General features: G+C 43.3%; 8 pseudogenes; all 8 read right to left on the bottom strand.

Moving 5' to 3' along the window:
* Positions 1 to 1,232: 1,232 nt before the first annotated feature.
* Positions 1,233 to 1,498, bottom strand: LOC130288708 (U2 spliceosomal RNA; annotated as a pseudogene).
* Positions 1,499 to 2,991: 1,493 nt separating this feature from the next.
* Positions 2,992 to 3,255, bottom strand: LOC130289523 (U2 spliceosomal RNA; annotated as a pseudogene).
* A 1,465-nt stretch (positions 3,256 to 4,720) lies between these two features.
* LOC130289838 (U2 spliceosomal RNA) lies at positions 4,721 to 4,985 on the bottom strand (annotated as a pseudogene).
* A 2,745-nt stretch (positions 4,986 to 7,730) lies between these two features.
* Positions 7,731 to 7,996, bottom strand: LOC130288707 (U2 spliceosomal RNA; annotated as a pseudogene).
* Positions 7,997 to 9,495: 1,499 nt separating this feature from the next.
* Positions 9,496 to 9,759, bottom strand: LOC130289522 (U2 spliceosomal RNA; annotated as a pseudogene).
* A 1,469-nt stretch (positions 9,760 to 11,228) lies between these two features.
* On the bottom strand, positions 11,229 to 11,493 carry LOC130289978 (U2 spliceosomal RNA; annotated as a pseudogene).
* Positions 11,494 to 12,907: 1,414 nt separating this feature from the next.
* On the bottom strand, positions 12,908 to 13,173 carry LOC130289678 (U2 spliceosomal RNA; annotated as a pseudogene).
* Positions 13,174 to 14,632: 1,459 nt separating this feature from the next.
* LOC130289071 (U2 spliceosomal RNA) lies at positions 14,633 to 14,897 on the bottom strand (annotated as a pseudogene).
* Between the last annotated feature and the right edge of the window lie 979 nt (positions 14,898 to 15,876).

The following is a 15,876-nucleotide window of genomic DNA, read 5'->3' as shown; positions in this document are numbered from 1 at the left end:
TTCAAATTTACACCTAAAAATCCATATGATGGCTTATTTTTTGCGCCACCAATTCTACTTTGTAATGACGTCAGTCATTTTGCCCAAAAATCTATGGTGAAGCGGGAAAAAAAATCATTTTGCGACAAAATTTAAAAAAAAACGCTGTTTTGTAACTTTTGGGGGCTTCCGTTTCTACGTAGTACATTTTTCGGTAAAAATGACACCTGATATGTATTCTGTAGGTCCATACGATTAAAATGATACCCTACTTATATAGGTTTGATTTTGTCGGACTTCTGGAAAAAATCATAACTACATGCAGGAAAATTAATACGTTTAAAATTGTCATCTTCTGACCCCTATAACTTTTTTATTTTTCCGTGTATGGGGCGTTATGAGGGCTCATTTTTTGCGCCGTGATCTGAGGTTTTTAACGGTACCATTTTTGCATTGATAGGACTTATTATTCATTTTTTCATGATATAAAAAGTGACCAAAAATGCACTATTTTGGACTTTGGAATTTTTTTGCGCGCACGCCATTGACCGTGCGGTTTAATTAACGATATATTTTTATAATTCGGACATTTCCGCACGCGGCGATACCATTTATGTTTATTTTTATGTTTATTTACACTGTGTTTTTTCTTTTATGGGAAAAGGGGGGTGATTCAAACTTTTAATAGGGAAGGGGTTAAATGATGTTTATTCACTTATTTTTTTCACTTTTTTTTTGCAGTGTTATAGGTCCCATAGGGACCTATAACACTGCACACACTGATCTTCTATGTTGATCACTGGTTTCTCATAAGAAACCAGTGATCAACGATTCTGCCGCATGACTGCTCATGCCTGGATCTCAGGCACTGAGCAGTCATTCGGCGATCGGACAGCGAGGAGGCAGGTAGGGGCCCTCCCGCTGTCCTGTCAGCTGTTCGGGATGCCGCGATTTCACCGCGGCTATCCCGAACAGCCCACTGAGCTAGCCGGCATGCTTTCGGTTTCACTTTAGACGCGGCGTTCAACTTTGAACGCCGCGTCTAAAGGGTTAATAGCGCGCGGCACAGCGATCAATGCCGCGCGCTATTAGCCACGGGTCCCGGCCGTTGTTAGAGGCCGGGCCCGACCCGCTATGACGCGGGGCCACGCCGTGGCCCCGCGTTATAGATCGGGAGTGGACACATGACGTTCCAGTACGTCATGTGTCCTTAAGGGGTTAAATGAGAATCTTTCTTGTTTAACACTGGAATGGGGTGGTGCACTGTTCACTACCCGAAGATACTGCCACATCGGGTCAATGCATGGGGCGACAGAAGCAAGCTTCCAAATCAGCTCCCTTTCTCAAAAATCCATTTAATTTATGGTCCCCAGATAGGGAACGTATGTATCAGTATGTGCTCACAAGTCACCCAAGTGCAAGTATTCACACAAAAAAAAAAAACGTGCCTCAGGATGCGATATGTCGCAAGATCCTTTCTTTTTTTCACTTGATCTAAGCCAAAAGGCCTAGAGGGGATAACCGGGAAAGGGGTGGACCCAACCATGGTCCCTTCATGAGCACTCACATTACTCATAGGAATGGAAGGAAAGCTGGCAGCCAACCAGCCTCCCATACATTCTCTGGGTGGTTGGCAGTCAGCCACCCATACATACATACAGCACAGGCTAAACCCACATCATCACTTAAAAAAAGGACAGGCGACCATTGCACTCTGATGGAGCATTTAGCAATGCAATCCATAGCCTGGCTTTTGCCTGAACCCCCATCACTCCTCCTCTTGCATATAAGACAATATTTCAGATCTGCATATGAAAACAACACGCCTACCTTTGTTGCACATAGCTGCCTGCCTGTCTCTAGTTACCCCACTGGCTGTAGCTGCGTCCCTTCCGACATGGAATAACACCAACTGTAACGATAAACTGAAAATTAACAGTATAAACCTGCATCATTTTGGACTCTGGTATTTGCTGAATCCGGGTGACCTGACAACCGATGGTGGTGCCGCTGGTGATTCTGGCCTTCTTGGAATCTGTTGGGCCTATGTGTTAGCTCACACATCACTTGGGTATCCATGGTAACTACCACAACATGGTCATCTGCAGTTTACATCTAGCCCTAGAAGTGGCATTGAATGGCATTTTAAAAGTGCTAAGGGTCCTGGTGCAATAATCCTCCCATGAGGATCAGCCTCAACGGCTTTGTAGATTGCACTCATGTCAGCAACTCCATATACATTTTTTTTTCTTCATGCTTCTTTCTTCATCCTTTTTTCTTTCTGTCATTCAGACTTTCATTCATTCGATCTCTCCCACTCACTTGCTTTAACTCATTTGTTCTCACTCACTCACTCACTCACTCAATCACTCACTCACTCATTCACTCTCACTCACTCTCACTCTCTCACTCACTCGCTCACTAAGTCAGTCTCTCTCTCTCTCTCTCTTTTTCTTTTTATATATATTTTTTTCCGTCTTCTTCTTCTTCTTCTTCTTCTTCTTCTTCTTCTTCTTCTTCAGACCCTGTCATAGCACTAATGCCTTTCCAATACCACCAGCAGATGGAGACACTCCATTGCAACATTGGTTGTGAGCAGCAGTTTCTAAAAACAAATGCCTCATGGCGGATTTCCCATCCATCAATGGATGGTAAATTTTGTTTTTATCATTCACTGACCACAGAAACCAATGCATGGTCAAGCAACAGCAATGACACACCCTTGTGTATAGGCATGAGACCCTCACGTCATTTAACAGGATTCAGCACCACCCACAAGACAACTACCTGTCATGTCATGTCAAACCTGCACAGGTGTGCTAGATTATTATTATTTAGTTTTATTTTATTTTTTTACACCAATCAGTGTGCAAACATGGTCATTAAAACGCTAAATGAATAGACGTTCATAAACCAGTCAGTGCAACTCATCATTTTGGTCCCCAATTCTCAAACTCAAATTCTCACCCACGGAGGATTAAATGAGAATCTTTCTTGTTTAACACTGGAATGGGGTGGTGCACTGTTCACTACCCGAAGATACTGCCACATCGGGTCAATGCATAGGGCGACAGAAGCAAGCTTCCAAATCAGCTCCCTTTCTCAAAAATCCATTAAATTTATGGTCCCCAGATAGGGAACGTATGTATCAGTATGTGCTCACAAGTCACCCAAGTGCAAGTATTCACACAAAAAAAAACGTGCCTCAGGATGCGATCTGTCGCAAGATCCTTTCTTTTTTTACACTTGATCTAAGCCAAAAGGCCTAGAGGGGATAACCGGGGAAAGGGGTGGACCCAACCATGTCCCCTTCATGAGCACTCACATTACTCATAGGAATGGAAGGAAGGCTGGCAGCCAACCAGCCTCCCATACACTCTCTGGGTGGGTGGCAGTCAGCCACCCATACATACATACAGCACAGGCTAAACCCACATCATCACTTAAAAAAAGGACAGGCGACCATTGCACTCTGATGGAGCATTTAGCAATGCAATCCATAGCCTGGCTTTTGCCTGAACCCCCATCATTCCTCCTCTTGCATATAAGACAATATTTCAGATCTGCATATGAAAACAACACACCTACCTTTGTTGCACATAGCTGCCTGCCTGTCTCTAGTTACCCCACTGGCTGTAGCTGTGTCCCTTCCGACGTGGAATAACACCAACTGTAACGATAAACTGAAAATTAACAGTATAAACCTGCATTATTTTGGACTCTGGTATTTGCTGAATCCGGGTGACCTGACAACCGATGGTGGTGCCGCTGGTGATTCTGGCCTTCTTGGAATCTGTTGGGCCTATGTGTTAGCTCACACATCACTTGGGTATCCATGGTAACTACCACAACATGGTCATCTGCAGTTTACATCTAGCCCTAGAAGTGGCATTGAATGGCATTTTAAAAGTGCTAAGGGTCCTGGTGCAATAATCCTCCCATGAGGATCAGCCTCAACGGCTTTGTAGATTGCACTCATGTCAGCAACTCCATATACATTTTTTTTTCTTCATGCTTCTTTCTTCATCCTTTTTTCTTTCTGTCATTCAGACTTTCATTCATTCGATCTCTCTCACTCACTTGCTTTAACTCATTTGTTCTCACTCACTCACTCACTCAATCACTCAATCACTCATTCACTCTCACTTACTCACTCTCACTCTCTGACTCACTCGCTCACTAAGTCAGTCTCTCTCTCTCTCTCTTTTTCTTTTTATATATATTTTTTTCCGTCTTCTTCTTCTTCTTCAGACCCTGTCATAGCACTAATGCCTTTCCAATACCACCAGCAGATGGAGACACTCCATTGCAACATTGGTTGTGAGCAGCAGTTTCTAAAAACAAATGCCTCATGGCAGATTTCCCATCCATCAATGGATGGTAAATTTTGTTTTTATCATTCACTGACCACAGAAACCAATGCATGGTCAAGCAACAGCAATGACACACCCTTGTGTATAGGCATGAGACCCTCACGTCATTTAACAGGATTCAGCACCACCCACAAGACAGCTACCTGTCATGTCATGTCAAACCTGCACAGGTGTGCTAGATTATTATTATTTAGTTTTATTTTATTTTTTTACACCAATCAGTGTGCAAACATGGTCATTAAAACGCTAAATGAATAGACGTTCATAAACCAGTCAGTGCAACTCATCATTTTGGTCTCCAATTCTCAAACTCAAATTCTCACCCACGGAGGATTAAATGAGAATCTTTCTTGTTTAACACTGGAATGGGGTGGTGCACTGTTCACTACCCGAAGATACTGCCACATCGGGACAATGCATAGGGCGACAGAAGCAAGCTTCCAAATCAGCTCCCTTTTTCAAAATTCCATTTAATTTATGGTCCCCAGATAGGGAACTTATGTATCAGTATGTGCTCACAAGTCACCCAAGTGCAAGTATTCACACAAAAAAAAAACGTGCCTCAGGATGCGATCTGTCGCAAGATCCTTTCTTTTTTTACACTTGATCTAAGCCAAAAGGCCTAAAGGGGATAACCGGGAAAGGGGTGGACCCAACCATGTCCCCTTCATGAGCACTCACATTACTCATAGGAATGGAAGGAAGGAAGGCTGGCAGCCAACCAGCCTCCCATACACTCTCTGGCTGGGTGGCAGTCAGCCACCCATACATACATACAGCACAGGCTAAACCCACATCATCACTTAAAAAAAGGACAGGCGACCATTGCACTCTGATGGAGCATTTAGCAATGCAATCCATAGCCTGGCTTTTGCCTGAACCCCCATCACTCCTCCTCTTGCATATAAGACAATATTTCAGATCTGCATATGAAAACAACACGCCTACCTTTGTTGCACATAGCTGCCTGCCTGTCTCTAGTTACCCCACTGGCTGTAGCTGCGTCCCTTCCGACATGGAATAACACCAACTGTAACGATAAACTGAAAATTAACAGTATAAACCTGCATCATTTTGGACTCTGGTATTTGCTGAATCCGGGTGACCTGACAACCGATGGTGGTGCCGCTGGTGATTCTGGCCTTCTTGGAATCTGTTGGGCCTATGTGTTAGCTCACACATCACTTGGGTATCCATGGTAACTACCACAACATGGTCATCTGCAGTTTACATCTAGCCCTAGAAGTGGCATTGAATGGCATTTTAAAAGTGCTAAGGGTCCTGGTGCAATAATCCTCCCATGAGGATCAGCCTCAACGGCTTTGTAGATTGCACTCATGTCAGCAACTCCATATACATTTTTTTTTCTTCATGCTTCTTTCTTCATCCTTTTTTCTTTCTGTCATTCAGACTTTCATTCATTCGATCTCTCTCACTCACTTGCTTTAACTCATTTGTTCTCACTCACTCACTCACTCACTCAATCACTCATTCACTCTCACTTACTCACTCTCACTCTCTCACTCACTCGCTCACTAAGTCAGTCTCTCTCTCTCTCTCTCTTTTTCTTTTTATATATATTTTTTTCCGTCTTCTTCTTCTTCTTCTTCAGACCCTGTCATAGCACTAATGCCTGTCCAATACCACCAGCAGATGGAGACACTCCATTGCAACATTGGTTGTGAGCAGCAGTTTCTAAAAACAAATGCCTCATGGCGGATTTCCCATCCATCAATGGATGGTAAATTTTGTTTTTATCATTCACTGACCACAGAAACCAATGCATGGTCAAGCAACAGCAATGACACACCCTTGTGTATAGGCATGAGACCCTCACGTCATTTAATAGGATTCAGCACCACCCACAAGACAGCTACCTGTCATGTCATGTCAAACCTGCACAGGTGTGCTAGATTATTATTATTTAGTTTTATTTTATTTTTTTACACCAATCAGTGTGCAAACATGGTCATTAAAACGCTAAATGAATAGACGTTCATAAACCAGTCAGTGCAACTCATCATTTTGGTCTCCAATTCTCAAACTCAAATTCTCACCCACGGAGGATTAACCCCTTAAGGACCGGAGGTTTTTCCGTTTTTGCATTTTCGTTTTTTGCTCCTTGCCTTTAAAAAATCATAACTCTTTCAAATTTACACCTAAAAATCCATATGATGGCTTATTTTTTGCGCCACCAATTCTACTTTGTAATGACGTCAGTCATTTTGCCCAAAAATCTATGGTGAAGCGGGAAAAAAAATCATTTTGCGACAAAATTTAAAAAAAAACGCTGTTTTGTAACTTTTGGGGGCTTCCGTTTCTACGTAGTACATTTTTCGGTAAAAATGACACCTGATATGTATTCTGTAGGTCCATACGATTAAAATGATACCCTACTTATATAGGTTTGATTTTGTCGGACTTCTGGAAAAAATCATAACTACATGCAGGAAAATTAATACGTTTAAAATTGTCATCTTCTGACCCCTATAACTTTTTTATTTTTCCGTGTATGGGGCGTTATGAGGGCTCATTTTTTGCGCCGTGATCTGAGGTTTTTAACGGTACCATTTTTGCATTGATAGGACTTATTATTCATTTTTTCATGATATAAAAAGTGACCAAAAATGCACTATTTTGGACTTTGGAATTTTTTTGCGCGCACGCCATTGACCGTGCGGTTTAATTAACGATATATTTTTATAATTCGGACATTTCCGCACGCGGCGATACCATTTATGTTTATTTTTATGTTTATTTACACTGTGTTTTTTCTTTTATGGGAAAAGGGGGGTGATTCAAACTTTTAATAGGGAAGGGGTTAAATGATGTTTATTCACTTATTTTTTTCACTTTTTTTTTGCAGTGTTATAGGTCCCATAGGGACCTATAACACTGCACACACTGATCTTCTATGTTGATCACTGGTTTCTCATAAGAAACCAGTGATCAACGATTCTGCCGCATGACTGCTCATGCCTGGATCTCAGGCACTGAGCAGTCATTCGGCGATCGGACAGCGAGGAGGCAGGTAGGGGCCCTCCCGCTGTCCTGTCAGCTGTTCGGGATGCCGCGATTTCACCGCGGCTATCCCGAACAGCCCACTGAGCTAGCCGGCATGCTTTCGGTTTCACTTTAGACGCGGCGTTCAACTTTGAACGCCGCGTCTAAAGGGTTAATAGCGCGCGGCACAGCGATCAATGCCGCGCGCTATTAGCCACGGGTCCCGGCCGTTGTTAGAGGCCGGGCCCGACCCGCTATGACGCGGGGCCACGCCGTGGCCCCGCGTTATAGATCGGGAGTGGACACATGACGTTCCAGTACGTCATGTGTCCTTAAGGGGTTAAATGAGAATCTTTCTTGTTTAACACTGGAATGGGGTGGTGCACTGTTCACTACCCGAAGATACTGCCACATCGGGTCAATGCATGGGGCGACAGAAGCAAGCTTCCAAATCAGCTCCCTTTCTCAAAAATCCATTTAATTTATGGTCCCCAGATAGGGAACGTATGTATCAGTATGTGCTCACAAGTCACCCAAGTGCAAGTATTCACACAAAAAAAAAAAACGTGCCTCAGGATGCGATATGTCGCAAGATCCTTTCTTTTTTTCACTTGATCTAAGCCAAAAGGCCTAGAGGGGATAACCGGGAAAGGGGTGGACCCAACCATGGTCCCTTCATGAGCACTCACATTACTCATAGGAATGGAAGGAAAGCTGGCAGCCAACCAGCCTCCCATACATTCTCTGGGTGGTTGGCAGTCAGCCACCCATACATACATACAGCACAGGCTAAACCCACATCATCACTTAAAAAAAGGACAGGCGACCATTGCACTCTGATGGAGCATTTAGCAATGCAATCCATAGCCTGGCTTTTGCCTGAACCCCCATCACTCCTCCTCTTGCATATAAGACAATATTTCAGATCTGCATATGAAAACAACACGCCTACCTTTGTTGCACATAGCTGCCTGCCTGTCTCTAGTTACCCCACTGGCTGTAGCTGCGTCCCTTCCGACATGGAATAACACCAACTGTAACGATAAACTGAAAATTAACAGTATAAACCTGCATCATTTTGGACTCTGGTATTTGCTGAATCCGGGTGACCTGACAACCGATGGTGGTGCCGCTGGTGATTCTGGCCTTCTTGGAATCTGTTGGGCCTATGTGTTAGCTCACACATCACTTGGGTATCCATGGTAACTACCACAACATGGTCATCTGCAGTTTACATCTAGCCCTAGAAGTGGCATTGAATGGCATTTTAAAAGTGCTAAGGGTCCTGGTGCAATAATCCTCCCATGAGGATCAGCCTCAACGGCTTTGTAGATTGCACTCATGTCAGCAACTCCATATACATTTTTTTTTCTTCATGCTTCTTTCTTCATCCTTTTTTCTTTCTGTCATTCAGACTTTCATTCATTCGATCTCTCCCACTCACTTGCTTTAACTCATTTGTTCTCACTCACTCACTCACTCACTCAATCACTCACTCACTCATTCACTCTCACTCACTCTCACTCTCTCACTCACTCGCTCACTAAGTCAGTCTCTCTCTCTCTCTCTCTTTTTCTTTTTATATATATTTTTTTCCGTCTTCTTCTTCTTCTTCTTCTTCTTCTTCTTCTTCTTCTTCTTCAGACCCTGTCATAGCACTAATGCCTTTCCAATACCACCAGCAGATGGAGACACTCCATTGCAACATTGGTTGTGAGCAGCAGTTTCTAAAAACAAATGCCTCATGGCGGATTTCCCATCCATCAATGGATGGTAAATTTTGTTTTTATCATTCACTGACCACAGAAACCAATGCATGGTCAAGCAACAGCAATGACACACCCTTGTGTATAGGCATGAGACCCTCACGTCATTTAACAGGATTCAGCACCACCCACAAGACAACTACCTGTCATGTCATGTCAAACCTGCACAGGTGTGCTAGATTATTATTATTATTATTTAGTTTTATTTTATTTTTTTACACCAATCAGTGTGCAAACATGGTCATTAAAACGCTAAATGAATAGACGTTCATAAACCAGTCAGTGCAACTCATCATTTTGGTCCCCAATTCTCAAACTCAAATTCTCACCCACGGAGGATTAAATGAGAATCTTTCTTGTTTAACACTGGAATGGGGTGGTGCACTGTTCACTACCCGAAGATACTGCCACATCGGGTCAATGCATAGGGCGACAGAAGCAAGCTTCCAAATCAGCTCCCTTTCTCAAAAATCCATTAAATTTATGGTCCCCAGATAGGGAACGTATGTATCAGTATGTGCTCACAAGTCACCCAAGTGCAAGTATTCACACAAAAAAAAACGTGCCTCAGGATGCGATCTGTCGCAAGATCCTTTCTTTTTTTACACTTGATCTAAGCCAAAAGGCCTAGAGGGGATAACCGGGGAAAGGGGTGGACCCAACCATGTCCCCTTCATGAGCACTCACATTACTCATAGGAATGGAAGGAAGGCTGGCAGCCAACCAGCCTCCCATACACTCTCTGGGTGGGTGGCAGTCAGCCACCCATACATACATACAGCACAGGCTAAACCCACATCATCACTTAAAAAAAGGACAGGCGACCATTGCACTCTGATGGAGCATTTAGCAATGCAATCCATAGCCTGGCTTTTGCCTGAACCCCCATCATTCCTCCTCTTGCATATAAGACAATATTTCAGATCTGCATATGAAAACAACACACCTACCTTTGTTGCACATAGCTGCCTGCCTGTCTCTAGTTACCCCACTGGCTGTAGCTGTGTCCCTTCCGACGTGGAATAACACCAACTGTAACGATAAACTGAAAATTAACAGTATAAACCTGCATTATTTTGGACTCTGGTATTTGCTGAATCCGGGTGACCTGACAACCGATGGTGGTGCCGCTGGTGATTCTGGCCTTCTTGGAATCTGTTGGGCCTATGTGTTAGCTCACACATCACTTGGGTATCCATGGTAACTACCACAACATGGTCATCTGCAGTTTACATCTAGCCCTAGAAGTGGCATTGAATGGCATTTTAAAAGTGCTAAGGGTCCTGGTGCAATAATCCTCCCATGAGGATCAGCCTCAACGGCTTTGTAGATTGCACTCATGTCAGCAACTCCATATAATTTTTTTTTTCTTCATGCTTCTTTCTTCATCCTTTTTTCTTTCTGTCATTCAGACTTTCATTCATTCGATCTCTCTCACTCACTTGCTTTAACTCATTTGTTCTCACTCACTCACTCACTCAATCACTCACTCACTCATTCACTCTCACTCAGTCTCACTCTCTCACTCACTCGCTCACTAAGTCAGTCTCTCTCTCTCTCTCTCTTTTTCTTTTTATATATATTTTTTTCCGTCTTCTTCTTCTTCTTCTTCTTCAGACCCTGTCATAGCACTAATGCCTTTCCAATACCACCAGCAGATGGAGACACTCCATTGCAACATTGGTTGTGAGCAGCAGTTTCTAAAAACAAATGCCTCATGGCGGATTTCCCATCCATCAATGGATGGTAAATTTTGTTTTTATCATTCACTGACCACAGAATTCAATGCATGGTCAAGCAACAGCAATGACACACCCTTGTGTATAGGCATGAGACCCTCACGTCATTTAACAGGATTCAGCACCACCCACAAGACAGCTACCTGTCATGTCATGTCAAACCTGCACAGGTGTGCTAGATTATTATTATTTAGTTTTATTTTATTTTTTTACACCAATCAGTGTGCAAACATGGTCATTAAAACGCTAAATGAATAGACGTTCATAAACCAGTCAGTGCAACTCATCATTTTGGTCTCCAATTCTCAAACTCAAATTCTCACCCACGGAGGATTAAATGAGAATCTTTCTTGTTTAACACTGGAATGGGGTGGTGCACTGTTCACTACCCAAAGATACTGCCACATCGGGTCAATGCATAGGGCGACAGAAGCAAGCTTCCAAATCAGCTCCCTTTCTCAAAAATCCATTTAATTTATGGTCCCCAGATAGGGAACGTATGTATCAGTATGTGCTCACAAGTCACCCAAGTGCAAGTATTCACACACAAAAAAACGTGCCTCAGGATGTGATCTGTCGCAAGATCCTTTCTTTTTTTTACACTTAATCTAAGCCAAAAGGACTAGAGGGGATAATCGGGAAAGGGGTGGACCCAACCATGTCCCCTTCATGAGCACTCACATTACTCATAGGAATGGAAGGAAGGCTGGCAGCCAACCAGCCTCCCATACACTCTCTGGGTGGGTGGCAGTCAGCCACCCATACATACATACAGCACAGGCTAAACCCACATCATCACTTAAAAAAAGGACAGGCGACCATTGCACTCTGATGGAGCATTTAGCAATGCAATCCATAGCCTGGCTTTTGCCTGAACCCCCATCACTCCTCCTCTTGCATATAAGACAATATTTCAGATCTGCATATGAAAACAACACGCCTACCTTTGTTGCACATAGCTGCCTGCCTGTCTCTAGTTACCCCACTGGCTGTAGCTGCGTCCCTTCCGACATAGAATAACACCAACTGTAACGATAAACTGAAAATTAACAGTATAAACCTGCATCATTTTGGACTCTGGTATTTGCTGAATCCGGGTGACCTGACAACCGATGGTGGTGCCGCTGGTGATTCTGGCCTTCTTGGAATCTGTTGGGCCTATGTGTTAGCTCACACATCACTTGGGTATCCATGGTAACTACCACAACATGGTCATCTGCAGTTTACATCTAGCCCTAGAAGTGGCATTGAAAGGCATTTTAAAAGTGCTAAGGGTCCTGGTGCAATAATCCTCCCATGAGGATCAGCCTCAACGGCTTTGTAGATTGCACTCATGTCAGCAACTCCATATACATTTTTTTTTCTTCATGCTTCTTTCTTCATCCTTTTTTCTTTCTGTCATTCAGACTTTCATTCATTCGATCTCTCTCACTCACTTGCTTTAACTCATTTGTTCTCACTCACTCACTCTCACTCTCTCACTCACTCGCTCACTAAGTCAGTCTCTCTCTCTCTCTTTTTCTTTTTATATATATTTTTTTCCGTCTTCTTCTTCAGACCCTGTCATAGCACTAATGCCTTTCCAATACCACCAGCAGATGGAGACACTCCATTGCAACATTGGTTGTGAGCAGCAGTTTCTAAAAACAAATGCCTCATGACGGATTTCCCATCCATCAATGGATGGTAAATTTTGTTTTTATCATTCACTGACCACAGAAACCAATGCATGGTCAAGCAACAGCAATGACACACCCTTGTGTATAGGCATGAGACCCTCACGTCATTTAACAGGATTCAGCACCACCCACAAGACAGCTACCTGTCATGTCATGTCAAACCTGCACAGGTGTGCTAGATTATTATTATTTAGTTTTATTTTATTTTTTTACACCAATCAGTGTGCAAACATGGTCATTAAAACGCTAAATGAATAGACGTTCATAAACCAGTCAGTGCAACTCATCATTTTGGTCTCCAATTCTCAAACTCAAATTCTCACCCACGGAGGATTAAATGAGAATCTTTCTTGTTTAACACTGGAATGGGGTGGTGCACTGTTCACTACCCGAAGATACTGCCACATTGGGTCAATGCATAGGGCGACAGAAGCAAGCTTCCAAATCAGCTCCCTTTCTCAAAAATCCATTTAATTTATAGTCCCCAGATAGGGAACGTATGTATCAGTATGTGCTCACAAGTCACCCAAGTGCAAGTATTCACACAAAAAAAAAACGTGCCTCAGGATGCGATCTGTCGCAAGATCCTTTCTTTTTTTTACACTTGATCTAAGCCAAAAGGCCTAGAGGGGATAACCGGGATAGGGGTGGACCCAACCATGTCCCCTTCATGAGCACTCACATTACTCATAGGAATGGAAGGAAGGCTGGCAGCCAACCAGCCTCCCATACACTCTCTGGGTGGGTGGCAGTCAGCCACCCATACATACATACAGCACAGGCTAAACCCACATCATCACTTAAAAAAAGGACAGGCGACCATTGCACTCTGATGGAGCATTTAGCAATGCAATCCATAGCCTGGCTTTTGCCTGAACCCCCATCACTCCTCCTCTTGCATATAAGACAATATTTCAGATCTGCATATGAAAACAACACGCCTACCTTTGTTGCACATAGCTGCCTGCCTGTCTCTAGTTACCCCACTGGCTGTAGCTGCGTCCCTTCCGACATGGAATAACACCAACTGTAACGATAAACTGAAAATTAACAGTATAAACCTGCATCATTTTGGACTCTGGTATTTGCTGAATCCGGGTGACCTGACAACCGATGGTGGTGCCGCTGGTGATTCTGGCCTTCTTGGAATCTGTTGGGCCTATGTGTTAGCTCACACATCACTTGGGTATCCATGGTAACTACCACAACATGGTCATCTGCAGTTTACATCTAGCCCTAGAAGTGGCATTGAATGGCATTTTAAAAGTGCTAAGGGTCCTGGTGCAATAATCCTCCCATGAGGATCAGCCTCAACGGCTTTGTAGATTGCACTCATGTCAGCAACTCCATATACATTTTTTTTTCTTCATGCTTCTTTCTTCATCCTTTTTTCTTTCTGTCATTCAGACTTTCATTCATTCGATCTCTCTCACTCACTTGCTTTAACTCATTTGTTCTCACTCACTCACTCACTCAATCACTCACTCATTCACTCTCACTCACTCTCACTCTCTCACTCACTCGCTCACTAAGTCAGTCTCTCTCTCTCTCTCTTTTTCTTTTTATATATATTTTTTTCCGTCTTCTTCTTCTTCTTCTTCAGACCCTGTCATAGCACTAATGCCTTTCCAATACCACCAGCAGATGGAGACACTCCATTGCAACATTGGTTGTGAGCAGCAGTTTCTAAAAACAAATGCCTCATGGCGGATTTCCCATCCATCAATGGATGGTAAATTTTGTTTTTATCATTCACTGACCACAGAAACCAATGCATGGTCAAGCAACAGCAATGACACACCCTTGTGTATAGGCATGAGACCCTCACGTCATTTAACAGGATTCAGCACCACCCACAAGACAGCTACCTGTCATGTCATGTCAAACCTGCACAGGTGTGCTAGATTATTATTATTTAGTTTTATTTTATTTTTTTACACCAATCAGTGTGCAAACATGGTCATTAAAACGCTAAATGAATAGACGTTCATAAACCAGTCAGTGCAACTCATCATTTTGGTCTCCAATTCTCAAACTCAAATTCTCACCCACGGAGGATTAAATGAGAATCTTTCTTGTTTAACACTGGAATGGGGTGGTGCACTGTTCACTACCCGAAGATACTGCCACATCGGGTCAATGCATAGGGCGACAGAAGCAAGCTTCCAAATCAGCTCCCTTTCTCAAAAATACATTTAATTTATGGTCCCCAGATAGGGAACGTATGTATCAGTATGTGCTCACAAGTCACCCAAGTGCAAGTATTCACACAAAAAAAAACATGCCTCACGATGCGATCTGTCGCAAGATCCTTTCTTTTTTTTACACTTGATCTAAGCCAAAAGGCCTAGAGGGGATAACCGGGAAAGGGGTGTACCCAACCATGTCCCCTTCATGAGCACTCACATTACTCATAGCAATGGAAGGAAGGCTGGCAGCCAACCAGCCTCCCATACACTCTCTGGGTGGGTGGCAGTCAGCCACCCATACATACATACAGCACAGGCTAAACCCACATCATCACTTAAAAAAAGGACAGGCGACCATTGCACTCTGATGGAGCATTTAGCAATGCAATCCATAGCCTGGCTTTTGCCTGAACCCCCATCACTCCTCCTCTTGCATATAAGACAATATTTCAGATCTGCATATGAAAACAACACGCCTACCTTTGTTGCACATAGCTGCCTGCCTGTCTCTAGTTACCCCACTGGCTGTAGCTGCGTCCCTTCCGACATGGAATAACACCAACTGTAACGATAAACTGAAAATTAACAGTATAAACCTGCATCATTTTGGACTCTGGTATTTGCTGAATCCGGGTGACCTGACAACCGATGGTGGTGCCGCTGGTGATTCTGGCCTTCTTGGAATCTGTTGGGCCTATGTGTTAGCTCACACATCACTTGGGTATCCATGGTAACTACCACAACATGGTCATCTGCAGTTTACATCTAGCCCTAGAAGTGGCATTGAATGGCATTTTAAAAGTGCTAAGGGTCCTGGTGCAATAATCCTCCCATGAGGATCAGCCTCAACGGCTTTGTAGATTGCACTCATGTCAGCAACTCCATATACATTTTTTTTTCTTCATGCTTCTTTCTTCATCCTTTTTTCTTTCTGTCATTCAGACTTTCATTCATTCGATCTCTCTCACTCACTTGCTTTAACTCATTTGTTCTCACTCACTCACTCACTCAATCACTCACTCATTCACTCTCACTCACTCTCACTCTCTCACTCACTCGCTCACTAAGTCAGTCTCTCTCTCTCTCTTTTTCTTTTTATATATATTTTTTTCCGTCTTCTTCTTCTTCTTCTTCAGACCCTGTCATAG

Source organism: Hyla sarda, chromosome 8 (assembly GCF_029499605.1).
Source record: "Hyla sarda isolate aHylSar1 chromosome 8, aHylSar1.hap1, whole genome shotgun sequence".
Classification (NCBI taxonomy): Eukaryota; Metazoa; Chordata; class Amphibia; order Anura; family Hylidae; genus Hyla; species Hyla sarda.
This window is presented reverse-complemented; position numbering and strand designations above follow the sequence as displayed.